This window comes from Uloborus diversus, chromosome 3 (genome assembly GCF_026930045.1).
Source record: "Uloborus diversus isolate 005 chromosome 3, Udiv.v.3.1, whole genome shotgun sequence".
NCBI classification, from domain to species: Eukaryota; Metazoa; Arthropoda; class Arachnida; order Araneae; family Uloboridae; genus Uloborus; species Uloborus diversus.
The window spans coordinates 159,922,574-159,939,957 of record NC_072733.1 but is presented as its reverse complement, the minus strand read 5'-3'; the positions used below and the strand labels follow the sequence as shown (position 1 = coordinate 159,939,957).

Genomic DNA, 17,384 nt, shown 5'->3' with positions numbered 1-17,384 from the left:
CATGTTGGGAATTAAATGGGTTAAAGAAATACCAAGGCAAAGTAAAGAAAGCAGGGATATGTATTATTCTATTGACACGACGGTTCTAAAGTCCAAATCGTGAAGCCAAAGTTTATTGTTCTGAAAATAACATTGAATATGACCCAAAATATTTTAATATCACTTGTGATGATAATTCAAGAAAAGTGTCAGATTCTTATGAAGATAGGGGGGACAATTCAAGTAAGCTAGAAGCTAACATTTCCGAGATTTAAGATTAGCAAAACGCAATGGCTCAAGAAATTCAGGTGATATGAGAAAGAAACGTTTACGAATTGGTTCCACTGAATGAAAGTTTTAGAAAGAAAAAAGGGTACAGATGTTTTTTTGTTTTTTATTTATTTAAAAACAAATGAGCAAAATGAAATAATGCGCTTCTAGGCCAGACTGGTAATTTTAAATACCCACCAAGTGGGGAGGGGGGGGGGTACTTTTCGCAAGTGTTCTCTCAAGATATTTCCTTTCCTTTGATTGAGGCTTTCTTTTCAATTTTCGTGTATAAGCTACATTGAGTCCATTTCCATGTAGATGTTTGCAATGCGTATCTATATGTGGATGTAAAAGAGGAGATTTGTGAGACAACCTGAAAGGTTTGTCCATCCCTAAAATCTAAATTTTGTCTGTAAATTGAATAAATCATTGTCATTCTGATACAGATTACGCCTCGAATCACGACGACCGGATTTCAATGGGGGGGGGGTGGAAGCGGAGTATAGTTCAATTAGTGAATAATCGAAGGATGTGGATCAAAGGAATTTTAAATGAATTGGCCACGAAAAGAGTTCAGAATTTTAGATTGATTAATAGTACTCTGTACTGTGACAATCTAGTTGCAATCGATTTTTCTAGTTCTGCAATAGAAAATTGCAGAATAAGCAGATTGATGTGGGGTACCATTTCCTAAGGAATTTGATTGATAAAAATGAATTTGGAATAAAATTTGTTGAAACTAAAAATATTATAGATGATTGTTTTACAAAACCTTTCTCTAGGAAAAATTTACATAAAGCTTGAATTGCAATGACATATTATTCTAAAGTTTTTTTTTTTTTTTTAATGTTTCAATTATTCCATTATGTTTAAGTTACAGTTTGTGCGCACAAATGGATGGCCTGTAATACATTTCTATTTTTTATTCATGTCTTAAAGTATTTCATTCCAACCGCCTGAATTTCCTTCATTTAAATTTATTCACTAATGCAATATTATTTATATGAGTTTAGTGGTATGCAAATGTAAAGAACTACGTAACTTGTGACCAGAATTGAATGGGTGATCTCATTTTATCAAGATGGCAGTTAGTGGTTGTGTTCCGCTTGGAATTTCAAAGAAGCCTCTAGTCTGAACGATGTTGCGATGATTCACTTAGTGACATGAATGCCGGCAATGGAAGTTTATAAGTACCTTTTTCATTTATATTTTTATGTTTTCGGATGTAATTTGTAATCACAAATGCTTTTGAGTTTTAGAGCGTTCTTAGCCACTAAAACCTATCCTACGGTCTGTGTGCCATATTGGGCCCCTGAGGGTGATTTTTGTGTGCACGTTGTCAGGTTTTATGTTACAATCAAAAACTATGTATTGGAACAAGATAAACTAAATTTTGTTTTGATTGAAATGTGATGGGTCATACAATTCATTTACGTCTAGGTTTTTTAAACTTGTAATTCAAAGAAAAAGAAGATGAAGCTGGTATCAGTTGAACGCAGCTCGAGCTGTTAACAAAAGTTGGAAAGGAATATGGGTTACAAAAAAAAAAAAAAAAAAGGGGAAAAAGAAAGAAAAAACATCTACGGTTTTCAGTGATACTATAGAAAATCGGAGAGGGGGGGACTAAAAGAGGCTACAGTATTCATTGTTTTAAATGAATACCCCAATTGGTTGTCCTAAACGTCGACCTTGCTCCATTTTCTAAAAAAATAATTCTCTACCTCATCCTAATTATTGTTTTGACGTAAACATATTGCAATCCGATAATCTGGAGCCTATTATAAGAAGAAACTAGTTTCAAGTTTTACCATCCTTAAAACATTTTTATTTTTTCTTTAGCCAAGATGTTATTTTTCCCATTATGGGCAACTTTCCGCTCTTTTTTTTTTCTTTTTTTTGGAATTCTTAACTTATGGAAGGAGTTATTCTCGCGATCACCGATCACTTCAGTTATCCGATCGAAAAAAATAAATATTATTCTTAATCAACCGTCTTATATGTATTACAAAATCCTTCAAAAATACCGAATGTTACAAGGATTTTTTTAAATTGTATTTCAGAAACCAGTACAAATGCATTTCTTGACATGGAAGATAAAATGTAAGATATTATTTTCTTTCTTTTTTCTTTTTTGAGTTCTTATGTAAAGTATTCAGATTAGGTCTACTTTAATTAGATATTAATAACGACCGTTTCAATTGCGTAGTTTGCAAATTGCTGCACAGCAGTTTTCTTTCTCTTTAAAGAAACATATTTAGCGTTTAATGGTTCCTGAAATAAACGCTTCAATTACAATTTAGGTATATGTTAAGCGGTTTCAAAATAAAAGCAACTTCCGAGGCAACCTTAATTTCAGATCATTCAGAGTCATAATTTTAATCATTTTATGGCGTATTTTTTCACCTACGTAAGTTGATTTTTCCATGAATGTTTTTTGGTGTCCACAAGTTTTATGAGATTCTAACAATTTTTATTTTGACAGATGCTTTCATGATATAAGGCCTAATGATGGCACGTAAGTCGGCAAAGATGTCACGAAGAAGAATCAAGTTTGTAATGTAAAAATGTTCACCTTGAAAAAATTAGCATTCGGTTTTAAATGAATTTCTGCAATTTCACAGTAAAACTACTAATCGATATTTATAGGTGATGTATACGAAATAAAATAATTTGGTAATTTTTAATGGTGTGAATGTTTTATTTTTTCTCATGAAAACAGTATAACAATATAAAGCTATATAATTTTTGGAGCAGTAAAACCAATTGATACTAGTACTCATAAACCTGACAGATTTTATTATACCGAGTGAAAATTGTTTCTGTTTAGTAGCTATGGAATTATAAACCGTCACATATTTATTGTTTTCATCGATGTAAACTTTAAAAGGTTAATAGGATAAAGTATTATCTAATCTATAATAATCAGTTTACAATAAAAACCATTCTATGAAGTCTAAATGCTGAATACTGCACATATGGTGTGAAATAAAGTTAGTTTGTTACAAGGTATTTCTCATATAAAGTAGGTCCAAATGCAACTTATAACATTAAAAAAACAAGAAAACCATGAAAATATTCTGTTTTACCAGAAAAGAAAAATAAATGCACAGAATTGCATGTATAAAGTTAAAATAAATTTAAAGGTTTAATGGATTGCATACTGCAAAACATTTCCCACGTTATGCTGCACATTTTAGCAACTCAATAATGCTGGAAGTTAAAAAAGTACTTTTAGTGAAGATACGATGTAGTATTTTCAGTTATATATAAAAAAAAATTCTCATTTTTACTACCGTCATGGATCAAAAAGTTTTGTTCTATGAAAAGGCTATAACTGTTCTTAAAATAAAGCTCCAGACCATATTTTGCATTTCCTTCTATTTGTAAATTTTTAAGTCTGCAATAGAAATAAAAAGTTTTTTGTAGAAATGAAAATGCGCCACTTTTTCTTCTTTAACAGGTGTTTATAAAATATAGAGATGGGGGGGAGGCATTGATTTATTTTGTGTACAAGGAAATTAATATCAATAAAACATATATTTAGCAGCAGTTAACTATTTTTATGTAAAGGGCTTTTATATTTCTTTACTTGTCGCTTTCCATAGCTTAAAACATTATTTTTGTTGTTGAAAAACTTTAGAAAAGGAACCGATTTTGTATGTAGTATACTAGTAGGCTGATTTCTACAACGTATATACAGAATCAATTGCTTTACTTTTCTATATTGTTCTTCAGCTGTAAAAGCAGTGATTTCGGCTATGAAAAGAGACGATAGGGTGAAAAACCTCTTTTGCCTCTTTCCGCAGCATAATACTGCTAACTTAACAGTTTGACACTGTAAATTTTGCAGGGCAGTTCCATTAAAAAGCAGTATATTACTGCTAATTTTACAGTTAATCATTGTTAATTTCACAGGGTAATTCTATTAAAAGACAGTATATTACTGCTAATTTTACAGTTTATCGCTGTAAATTTCACAGTAAATGTCTCTTATAAAACAGTATACTACTGCAAATTTTACAGTTTAGAATTGTAATTTTTACAGTTTTTCTTTGGAATGTGAGCTGCCAGTATTATACTGTAAAAACAACAGCTTTTTTTTTTGCAGTGTGTCACTCACGCTCAAAGCAATGTTTTTAATGCCTAGATATCTATCTTTATATATATTAAAATAACGAATAAGAAGTTCTGTGTTTGTCTGTCTTGCGACAATCGTTAGAAATCTCTAACAATGGAAATTTTAGGAAAATTTCAGTTAAGGATGAGATTTAATAAAAAAAAAAAAAAAAAAGATTGTTGTGTAAAAGATTGTAGTGTTGTGTTGGCTGTAATAAGTTGAGCTACGACGTTGGCAATGTTTACCTTTTCTTAAAGAAATCAGAAAAATATAGAGATATAGATAGATAGATGGATACAGACATTAATAGACTTAAACACATGTACAGAGATATAGATTTTTAATAATATTATTATTATTTAAGAAATTCAAAACTCCTCATGCGCCGCAAAGTATCACATGAGACTTTGGAAATGATTCTTAGGAACCATCACATTTTCTTTAGCAGTCAGCATTTTTGGAGAAGAAAGCGAATGGCATAAAAAGCGAATTGTGCAAAAAGGCGAATCATCTACGCGTTGAAGGCGACTAATATATGTGTATAATATATATTAAGATTTACAATCAATATGCGAAAGTTAAGGGATTTGGGAATTAAAACGGCACACCTTCTCTCGCCATGCCCCTGTTATATATATATTTTCTGATTTTCTGTAATTCTAAAATATGTCTCTTAAAAATTAAAAAAAATGTATATTTCTAAAAAAAAAATGTTTTATAATTTTATTATAGCCTTTTTCAATAACTTTATAAAAAAGGAAAACAAGTATTAAAAAGAACTATATGTTTTGTAATTTATTTATTCTGCAGAAGAATAAAAGTTATTGGCTGTGCTCAAACTTTTTTAATCAATCGAAATCGGGGGAAATGTTTCCAAAAGCTAAAGCTGCTAGAAAGCTTAGGCATTTTGCGCTGTAGGCTGAACATGATATCAAAAAAAAAAAAAAAAACGAACTGATTAGCAATATGGGTAGGAACTGATGGAAAGTCACGCTGTGAGACCACCTCAAAGATCCTTTCTTCAGACCGAAGTATTTTCAACTGATGGGACAAGTGACAGTGATGTACAATTCCCAATGGCAATACAACTACAAAGATTGATAGCTAATAACTTGTGAAGATGCCCGCTTTTCGGGAGGAAGGGGAAATGAAGAAACTTTGATATTCATTCTTTTTCATTCACGCGACTTGTTCTATTTTTTTCCCTTTGAAATTCTTCACTCCGAAGTTGCTTTTGATTTTTGAATATTTTTTTGTGGTTCTGATGTTTTATTCCTAATTTTAAAACATCCCATGTGTCTATAGATCGCAGACAGCTGAACCAACATACGCGATAAACACTAGACTAGGGAAATAGCGAAAAAGGTTGCGCGCCGGAAACGCGACAGCGATTAAGGTGACAGTTTACCACGCCTCCTGTAATTAGTGCACACAAAACTGACGAGATGCTGCCGATGGGGGGTCTCAGAGTGGACGATTCCATTTCCAAAATAGCTTGGTCGAAAAAGTCAGGACTTAACTGTAGTAAAAAATTTTCCCCTTCCCGGTCCTAAAGAGTTAATAAAATTTTGTTTTTGTTTTGAGGTAAAATTTTCCCTTTTTGATTCTTATTTAGCGACTTATTGAGCAATCACGATTGCTTATTGTTTTCACTTGACTGTTTTTGGCGTCTTTTGATTTTTCCCACCGCCATCCTCCGCACCATCACCGTCGACGGGCTCCTCACGATGCGGCACCTATAGCGAAAGCCGTCTCCAGGTTGCATCCATGTCCTACACACACGCGCATACCGACACAACTACACACACGCACGCACATACACACAAACACATACATACACATACACACACATACACATACACACACATACACATACAAACACATACACTCACGCATACATACAGACACCCACACCATACACACACAACTACCCACACATTCATGCCTGCACACAGACACAAACACATATGCCTACATACACATACACATACCCCACACACAAACACATACGTCTACACACACACACTCGTGATTGCGAAAAACATAATTTGAATTCAAGATGTCAAAATTCAAATTAATTTCTTCTTTCTTTTTTGGGTTTTAATTGTATTTCTGGGGGGGGGGGTTGCGTTTAATTTTTTCGGGAACTTTTGATTTGCCGTTTTCTTTCTTTGCGAATGTATTTTGACGCGAAATTTGGTAGTATTTTTTTTGTTCTAATTGAAGCATGAATGTTGAACACTCGTCACTTGACAAAACTTTTTTTTTACCAGGTAGACAGTGCAAAAAGCCAGGCAATGCAGCTAGTTAAAAATAAACGAAAAAAAAAGGTTGATGAATAAACTTTTTTTTTTTTGCGATTTGCATGCAAGTGAACCCCATTCCTCCCCCCCCCCATATTTGTTTCTGTCGGCGCACATGGGTGTGTGGTTTACCTCTAATTGGTGTCTCATAATAATATTTTTAAAAAATTATGCTTAATACTTTCCTGAAAGTACAAAAAAACAATTACTTTTTTAAACACATTTAACCATTCATTAAACTAAAATTAATTACTTAACTGTTGTTACTGTCGATTGGCGTGGAAAATAGGGGATAAGCGACAACTAAAGAACTTTTATCCTCCCGCCCCCCCCCCCCCCCTTGGATCTTTCTAAAAAGATAGTAAACATTTCAAGAAGTATCTTCATTTCTGTCCCCTATCTACCCCCTTTCCTAGTCTTGACAAATAAAGCTTAAAATATAGCCTCTAAGACTTCAATTTTGAAAAATCCCCTGCACACCCCAGCCCCACCCTTTTGTTTAAACACCAGATAGCGGTCTAGGAAGATTGGGCGCCGACTATTGGGCGCCGCATATTGGGCGCCGGGAACTTTGGGCGCCGAGCATTTTGGGCGCCGGGAACTTTGGGCGCCGAGCATTTCGGGCGCCGGGAACTTTGGGCGCCGAGCATTTTGGGCGCCGAGCACTTTGGGCGCCGAGCACTTTGGGCGCCGGGAACTTTGGGCGCCCAATCTGCGGCGCCCAATCTTCCTAGACCGCTATCTGGTGTTTAAACAAAAGGGTGGGGCTGGGGTGTGCAGGGGATTTTTCAAAATTGAAGTCTTAGAGGCTATATTTTAAGCTTTATTTCTGCGCCCAAAGTCTTTGGGCGCCGGGAACTTTGGGCGCCTAGCATATTGTGCCCAGTATTCCCGGGGCCTAAAATGCTCGGCGCTCAATGTTCCCGGCGGCGAATTTTGAAACGCTCTCAATGCTTACGTTACGGTAGCTACCGGTTAGTTAACCACGTGACAGCTAATGATCACGTGCTCCAATCAACTGCTTAGAATGGTAACCGGTTGATCATAGAACGCTGGGGTTAGTAACCGGTCGACCGGTGAGGTTCGTCGAACGCAAGGAATGCTTGCGTTCGCCGAGCTCAACTGGTAGCTACCGGTTAATCGATCACGTGACATCTAATGGTCACGTGCTTCATATTAATACGGTAACCGGTTCGTGATAGAACGCAGCGGTTAGCAACCGGTTACTCAGTGCTCGACCGGTTAGGATCGCCGAACAAAACCAATTACAGTACATTGGCGAAATGAGAAATAAAAACGAGCGCGTTCTATTAAACAGCATGGTAACCTGCATACATTAAAGCAACCCCGAGTAAAATGTAAACAGAGCCGCCCCTTTAAATTGTGAGGTAGAACTTGCAATGCGAAATATTGCTGTTTAAAGTTTTAGTTCGTTTTAATTTCACGATTTACTGTTTTTTGTGTTGTGAAATATTTCCGTTTTCGTAGGGTTTCTTCTGAATCTTAATTTACGTCTGTATTGTTGTTATGTTTGGAAAATTCTGCTTGCTGTAAACATTCGCAATAAACTCACATTGAAAGAGACGCAGAACAGATTTTAACATGGTAGATAATACATGCTGTTTCAAAATGAGTTTCTTTGACTGTTGATTTTTTTTTTTATATACTTGAGAATAGAAACTGAAATACAATCTGAGTGCGCTTCTCTTATGTTGTTGATGTTTTAATTTATTGGTTTTCTCTGAACAATATGTTGAAGATTTTGGTTATTTCATAAAGTTTTTTAACAATAAAAATGTCGTGAGAAAATTTGTAAAAAATACTATCATTTAATGATCTAAGAAATACATTTTATCTCAGGAAAGAATATAATCCTTTTCATTTAATTTAATTTCACCTTCATCTGTCTCAGTTTTTAGTTTTATAAAAAAAAAATAAAAATGGGAAAGGACGGGTGGGACGATGTTGAGTCACTGCTCCTATTCTCTGTGGGGCTCGTGAGAATTTGAGCGACCAATGTCAGCCTTTGCACACTCCCGCCCCCCCCCCCCCCCATTTCCTAGAAAAAATGAAAATGACACGTTTGGCTACCACCAACTACTCGCAATCAGTGGTCATTGGCCCCAGGAACTGTAAGCTTTTCCATTTCGATTGTTTTATGCTCCGAGCTTGTGTCACTCCTTAACTGAACTAAATCATTATAGTCTAATAGGTGCGAGTTCATTTGTATGCTAATGATAATAATATATTCAGAGCTCTAAAATATTTTTTTTTTTTTTTTTTTTTTTTTTTTGAACTTGTTAATTTTGCCTGAATGAACTGATAATTGATAACAATTTGCAGATTGCACCAAAATCTTAATTATATTAAAATGTTCCCTATCAAAGAAGTTTACAGCAAATATTGTATAATTGACTTTGAATTCATAGCACCTGTGATAGTTAAGTTAGAGGGGGGAGGGGAACCAAAGTGAGTGCCCTTGGCTAGTGCATTCTTATTCTTGCACCCTTTGAACTTGTTCGTTTCCGTTTTTTTCCCTTACATTCATGGCATGCAAAAAATCCGGAAAACTTGCAGAAGGGGTTGCTATTCATATTGTGTTGTAATTAACTCTGAATTTGGAGCACTTCAGAAGTGATTGGTAGTTGGGGGAAAGGGTTCCAAACATAACAACAATACAGACGTAAATTAAGATTCAGAAGAAACCCTACGAAAACGGAAATATTTCACAACACAAAAAACAGTAAATCGTGAAATTAAAACGAACTAAAACTTTAAACAGCAATATTTCGCATTGCAATTTCTACCTCACAATTTAAAGGGGCGGCTCTGTTTACATTTTACTCGGGGTTGCTTTAATGTATCCAGGTCACCATGCTGTTTAATAGAACGCGCTCGTTTTTATTTCTCATTTCGCCAATGTACTGTAATTGGTTTTGTTCGGCGATCCTAACCGGTCGACCACTGAGTAACCGGTTGCTAACCGCTGCGTGATCATTAGATGTCACGTGATCGATTAACCGGTAGCTACCAGTTGAATTCGGCGAACGCAAGCATTCCTTGCGTTCGACGAACCTCACCGGTCGACCGGTTACTAACCGCAGCGTTCTATCACAGCCTTCTTTATATCAGGCCTACGTGCTGTATTGCGCAATCGATGTCACGTGACCTCGCAGAGGCGATGAGCGGTAAATTCCCTTTAGTTCAAACAACGTTCGTGGACTTGCTGATCGTTGCAAAACAACTCTGGAATTAGTTAGCAAAGTAATAATTATTCGAAAAGTATGTGTGAATGTTCAGTTTACGTTATTCAGCAGTCTTTTAATGAAGACTTGGAATGATGTTCTTTTTCTCTTTCTTTGTATTGTTGTGCTTAACGCTGCAGAAACCGGTGGGATGCTTTAGTAGTGAACATTTAACGTTTTAACATTTCCGAATATGTTTGGAAGCTACATTTTTGGACTATAACATGTTTTCAAGAAAGTAAGTCTGATTATCAATGCTTTTTTTAAATAGAATCGATAATAAAAAATAAATGCTAGTTAAATTATTTTTTTAATAATTTTTTCCTTGTAAATTACAAATTTTTATGTGTGATTTTTTTCATGCTATACATTTCGATTACTTTCGATTTTAGTGACGAAGGTTTTTAGCCCCCACTTTGGGTAATAATTATATTTTGTAAATATTGTTTCAAGGAACTTTTTAGCATGAATTGTCTGAAGAGGGCGTTCTAGTAGAATACAATAAATAGCGGCATTTTAAAAAGACCAATTGTTTTATATTTTAAAGCAGCTTCCATTACTGTAAGGTACTGTATTCTATTACTGTAAGGTACACATTTTTATGTATGGTTTTTTTTTTCATGCTATATATTTTTATTACTTTCGATTTTAGTGACGAAGCTTTTTTACCCTCAGTATAAGCAATGATTTTTTTTTGTAACTAATGTTTAAAGGAACTTTTTATATAAATTATCTGAAGAGTGCAGTTTAATAGATACATTAGACCGCGGCTCTTTAAAAGGGCCAACTGTTTCAACTTTTAAAGCACCTTCTATTTGTACAAATATATTTCAAAATGTTGTGGAAAATTTTTAGGAGGAATTCGTATCAAATGAAAATTAATTAAAGCTTTTAGCAAATATTGGCGAGCCATGCATTAGAAATCTGGTACATGATCATTACAAGCTTTGGTCTCACAACATTTTCTTGATTTTGCGAATGTAATGCAAACGATTTATAAAATACTGTTGTACAATGATGTTCCCATCAATTTTTCTGAGCGTTTACTCCCAGTAATCCATTACGCACAATTTGTGCATGTGATCAAATGCATGTCATAATATGAAAATTTATGAAGCTTGAGGGTATACGCTATATGTCTAAAAAATGCTTGAGACCCTATGGGAACACCACAATTGAATAACTTTTCAAAAAAAAAAAAAATAATGAGAAGTAGTAATGAAAAAGTGGGTAAAAGAAAAATAAAGAAGTTAAATTACAATAAATAGATTCCCAGTAAAAACTTATGATAAATCCGTACATTTTTTGCTCTAAAATATATGCATCAGTATTGTCATAATATATCAATTCTTTGGTTTGCTTCATTTGTTTAGATGTTTTGTAATTATTATTGGGTATTATAGCGATTCATTTCTCAAAAATGTATGCTGTTTTTTTTTTTAACAGTTAGAAAAATGTCTAAATATATAGGTTTTTAATTCCAATTTATATTATTGTTTCATTTGTTTACATTTATATCAAAGAAAATCAATACTACTGTTAATCATTCGCGGGAAAAATTATTATTAATTATTATTTATTATTATTAAAATTATTATTAATTAATTTCAAGAGTATTTTCTTCATATCCATGCAAAAAAAATTTCATTTTCCTTTCTTATCTGTATAATGTTGCGTAATATTTTAATGTGTCATATGCATACAGTTTAATTTAATTTACTATTTAAGAACTATTCGTGTCGATATTAAATCCTAAACGATATAAAGTTTTAAATGGGAGATGTATCAGAGTATTTCATGTGAGAACCATTTACTTTCTCAATGGATTTTAAAAGAATCTTAAATTTTTATTCACGGTAGAGCTATTCTGAGATGTAAACAAACCGCCTTCACGGGCGGCCATGTTGAATGAGCGCGCAGGCCTTGTGTTAAAATGGCTGTGGTTCTATGATCAACCGGTTACCGTTCTAAGCAGTTGATTGGAGCACGTGATATTAGCTGTCACGTGGTTAACTAACCGGTAGCTACCGTAACGTAAGCATTGAGAGCGTTTCAAAATTCGCCGCCGGGAACATTGGGCGCCGAGCATTTTGGTCGCCGGAAACATTGGGCGCCGAGCATTTTACGCCCCGGGAATACTGGGCACAATATGCTCGGCGCCCAAAGTTCCCGGCGCCCAAAGTTCCCGGCGCCCAAAATGCTCGGCGCCCAAAGTTCCCGGCGCCCAAAATGCTCGGTGCCCAAAGTTCCCCGGCGACCAAAATGCTCGGCGCCCAATATGCGGCGGCCCAATAGTCGGTGCCCAATCTTCGGCGCCCAATCTTCCCATTTCGCCAGATAGGGACTCTAGTCCCAGGTCTCGTCTGATTTTGTCACGTGATCGTTTGCTATGACGTCATAAGCTTCGGATTCGTGGCAAAGAGTTTCTTGTTTTCAAGTAGGAGTAGGAGATATCTCTCCTTCTGTTATTTTACTCCTGTTTTCGTGTGCCTGTATCCTGTATCACTCGTATCACTCTCGCGCCGGTCCCTCGCTCCCGCTTGTGTTTGAAAAGTAGAAGAGGTCTCAGGAGAATAAAAGAAACTTTTCTTCTAGAACAATACCTGCTCCTTTGTGTCCAGATACAGAAGTTAGTATGTTATGCTTTTTATGCCCCCAAAATTAATTCTAAACACCTCAGATATTTATTTTTTTACGGTCACCCTTTTTAACCCTAAAGGGATATTTTCCTATTTCTGTTATTTATTGTGATAGTATTTATCCTTTTATGTTAAAAAAAAACCCTCTATGTCAAAAAAAGTGACATGTCTTCTGTAAATTCATGCTGTACACTTATAGATGTGGCATTAGTTTTGAGGAATTATGACACACACAGACTTGCTGTTATTGTAAATATCTATTATGTCAATTTAAGAACGTTTGTTTGCTGCACTAGAGTGAATTAAGAGGAAGATTACACTTTGTGCTCTACAACGTAAAGTGCATTCTTTCTCTGAAGATATGTAAAAATAATATTCAGTACCCTTTCAACTCTCAATATTTATGTGAATGACGAAGTATGCTTTAAAAAATGAGCTGTGAATGAAAACGTCATATTTGGGTTCAAGTTTTCAGGGTTCTCAGTGCCTCTAAATTTCCTAAATTTCCTTAAAAAAAATTCAACTCCTAAAACTGTACTGAAATTTTGTTGGTGTTCCTAAAAAAATTTGAAAATTTTACAGTGGTCTATTTAGGAAAATTTAACGGGTCCTTTAGGAGGAGGAGGCCTTTCACAAAATATTTTATCCCAAAACAAACTTTTTTCCCTAGATATTTTATCTAATGAATAGACAGTTCACAAAATATTTCGTTGAAAATCAGACCCTTCACAATATTTTACCTTTCACAACAACTGTTCACAAAATTCTTCCTCTGAAAAGACAAACCATTTAATGTTTAAAACAGATGTTTCACAACTCTACCTGACAAAACATACGATGCCTGAAATTTTTAGCATTTTAACTTTCTTACACGCGTGTCCCAATTTACAAATTTCCGAAGCCATTTGCATTCTCTTCTGTAAAATTCGCTCATTTTATTTAACTCTGCAATTTCAACGTGTTGGACATCAATTATTTTATTCTTACCATTACTCTAAACCTTGCTTAGTTTTCTTTCGTCTGTAGAGGACTTGTAAACTTGCAAGTTTCCCAAGTTTGTTCAAAAATGTCAATCCCCCAGTGTTACACTTGAATCGATTCAAACCATTAGCAGTAATTTTTATCAGGCTTAGGTTTACAAAGATGTTAAAATTAAATTGTTCTAAAACATTGGTTATGGTTTTTGCTATAGTATTAGAATCCAGAAATCAGGGAATTCAATAGATCTAGTAAACTTAGACAAATGCTCTAAAATGATGTAACACAAGGTCAAAGATTTCTTTTCTTTATTTTCGTTGCCTATTCAAAATTTTACTTGTTATGTTAACTGTTATATTAATTCATGAAATACACCGCCAGCTCAGTCATTTCAGTTGAGGACTGTAGTTTTGTGCTTATTAACACTCATCAGCCTTTCATAGGAAGTGACTGAGCTGGAGGTGGAAAACCTCTTAAGGAAGCCAAGAGTGCCAAACAAACTGGTAGCTAATATAGAATTAGCTCTAATTAGACGAGTGACTGAAGCATTGGTTCGGTTCAACTCTAAGATTCAGGGTTCGTACGCCCTTGAAAAACCTTGAAAAGTGCTTGAAAAAAAAAGTTCATTTTCAAGTGCTTGAAAACCTTGAAAAAGTTTCTTAGTGCTTAAATTCTCTCAAAAATCAACGAATTGTGCTTAGAAGTTTTAAAAAAGTATTTCACCAATGCAATTTTCTGAACATGTGTTCAGTATGCAACATCGCGAAAAATTGCTTCCGTGTTTGGGATTTCAATCCTTTTGCATCTTGTAAACATTTTGATGTTTTTTACAACCGAAAGATATTTTGACATATGGTACCTTAGATTAGTTTATTTTTGTTTGATTTCATTAATCAACAAAGAAATTAATTTGGAAGCCATGACAACATTGAACTTACTCGGGTTTCGCGGAAAATGCTCTTGTGTTTGAAATTTCAATCTTTTTGCCATCCTGCAAATATTTAAATATTTTGGCTAATCAAATGTTAGTTTCGCATATGCTACCTTAGATTAGTATATTTTTTGTTTAATTTTAATAAAAAACAAATAAATTTATTTCATGGGAAACATGCCACGTCGAACAAACTCAGACTTTGCGAAAAAATTGCTTCTCGTGTTTGAAATTTCAATCTTTTTGCATCTTGCAAACATTTAAATATATTCACTAATCGGATGTTATTTTCATATTTGCTACTATAGATTAGCATATTTTATGTTTAATTTCGGTAAAATATAAGTTTATTTTATGGAAACATGACAACATTAAACTTAATTCGCGAAAAATTTGCTTCCCTTGTTTGAGATTTCAATCCTTTTGCATTTTGTAAATATTTTTATATTTTTGGCAATTAGTAGTTATTTTGACACTGCTACATCAGATTAGCTTGTTTTATTTTTTATTTTAATAACTAAAGAGTTAAAGAATTTATTACCTTGGTCTTGTTTAATTATTTGCTTATTTATTTTTGCAATTTTGAATCATTATCTTTACCTAAATTTTGGTCATAACAGATTTTTTTAAAAAAATTTAAATTTCAGCAGTTGAGCACCTAACAAATTAACTTAAAGTTTGTATTTTAAATATAAAGTTTATTTATATAATTTTATTTATAAGTACATCATTTTTTTATGTCTGCTAAAATAAATAAGGTGTACAACAGGGGTGGTTGTGTTATGATTATTCACTTGAAATCCAGTAGTGTTGGTTTTTATGCTTTTACCTCCCTATATCTCCAATTTTCCCCTTTTCCTCAAATGTTCAAAATTACTACTTTATTAAGATTGTGGGTACTTGGAGCTTACTGAAAGAGGCTTTAATCAGCAAAGGGGTAGATAGCTTAAGGAGGGTCATTCATCTTCATTTGGATATAATAAATTGACCAGTACCAGCGTTAGCTAGGCCCAGTGCCTGTTGCTGGTTATCAACAGGCACTGGGCATGGTATTTCTATGCAGAATATTTTGACTTAATAAACTGTTTTATGAATTGTACGCATAGCAAAAGTTATTGTTGTATGTATATTCAAGTAATAGCGGTCTTAGTTTTAAAAATTATTCCCCCCCCCCTCGCCCCATTTTGCTCTTTGAAACTTTCAGGTAATGAACCTGAATATTATTGCCTTTCTAAATTTAAATTCTAATTTCAACAATAACCCATTTTTTTCCCAAAATAAAGCTACTTTTGTCATAATATATGTCAATTTCTTCTGAATCTTTTCAATTTCGAAATATGGCTCTATAAATCTGAACTTGCATATTTATTCTCTATTGCAAGTTAATCAATGAAAGCTGAATAGGCTCAAGTTTGCATTCAAAGTATTTATCACTGCTTAAGCTGCTTTTGTATATTTTGAGGTGTAGAGACTGGACTGTGGACTTCATAAACTTTTCTTACTTCCTAATTTTTAAATTTACTCGAGGACAGTTGAAATGCCTTATTGGCTGAACAGCTAATAAATACATACGAATAATTGATTTGCATACTTATAAATGATTTGCAAACCTAATATTTTTAGAACTTAATAGTGCAAACTGAAATAACTTTCTGGGTAGTGTTTTTGTCCTAAACGCCCTTATATTGTAATAAACCACTGTATAGATATTGGAAATAAATGTTGAAATCGGGGGGGGGGGGGAGTGACTTCAAAAACTCCTCTCTGGCAATGCCATTGAACTTGGGTATTTTAGTTTCTTCCCATAAAAGTTAAAAGCAGTTATGAAAGGTTTTTTTTAATTTGCTGATTATAGAAAATATACAAACCTCTGACTGCTGCAAGCTTTGAAAAACCTCAAATTAAACCTCTTGGTATCTGCTTCTCTTTATGACCAAACTTTTCAAACATTTTCAGAAAAACTTTCAACGCAGTAGATCTTTCATCAAAGCGTCTCTCGTTGTAGAAAAAGCAATTTTGTTTTCCTATACTTTTTTGTATTATTGCCTTATTTCCATGTGTTTGTAGTAAATGAAATCTGCATACAATATTTTTAGTACAAATTTATGATATTGCCTTGAAAACAAAATTTTTTACCTTGAAAAGTACTTGAAAAGTGCTTGAATTTTTTTCTGCCTAAAGGGTATGAACCCTGAGATTGAAGGCAGGGAATGGTATTTTCAGTTATTTAGGGCCCTATAGTAAGGGCTAAAGCAGAAATACACCGAAAGCTCAGTCATTCCAGCCGAGGACTGCAGTTTCATGCTTATTAGCACTCATCAGCCCGGCATAGGAAGTGACTGAGCTGGAGGTGGAAAACCTCTTAAGGATGGTCAGAGCTAATTCTATATTAGTTACTAATTTGTTTGGCACTCTTGGCTTCCATAAGATGTTTTCCACCTCCAGCTCAGTCACTTCCTATGCCGAGCTGATGAGTGCTAATAAGCACAAAACTGCAGTCCAGGGGGTGATTGTGTTCCGGTATTTTCATCTTGATTTCCGGTATTTTCATCTTGATTTCCGGTATCTTCGTCTTCAAAAATACCGGAACTCCTGTATTTTCAGAAAAATCCACTTATGTAAAATTTAGGTCGATGTTGAATGAAACGCTGAAACTCCAAATTGAAGACATTTCGTTTGGTATAAAGCGTAAGCAACCGTCATGTTTTGCAATCTCTATCGTAATTATTGAAGAACAGCTGGGGTGGGAGATGGAATAAAGACTAGATAAGAAGAGGAAGGAGGGTTACTTAATATTTTTTCCCTCATATTTTCTTTTCAAGATTTCTAATAGGGTTTCTCTGTTGCATATCTTAATATGCCAGATGAAGTAACTAGGAGTGCCCATTCCCGTCCCCCCCGACTGCAATGGCTTCTCTCAAT

At 34.3% G+C, this 17,384-nt stretch overlaps 1 protein-coding gene across 2 annotated transcripts in view; it reads left to right on the top strand.

Annotated features, from left to right (window-relative positions):
• The window catches only part of LOC129218393 (microtubule-associated protein RP/EB family member 1-like), a 138,017-nt gene that overhangs the window by 52,789 nt on the left and 67,844 nt on the right, over window positions 1–17,384 (top strand). The window contains exon 1 of one of the 2 annotated variants that reach the window (XM_054852641.1): window positions 12,409–12,543. The exons of the other annotated variant lie outside the window; for it this stretch is intronic. The gene's annotated coding sequence lies outside the window, so the exon portion shown is untranslated. Of the gene's footprint in view, window positions 1–12,408; window positions 12,544–17,384 lie in introns of those variants that run through there. 2 annotated transcript variants of the gene reach the window in all.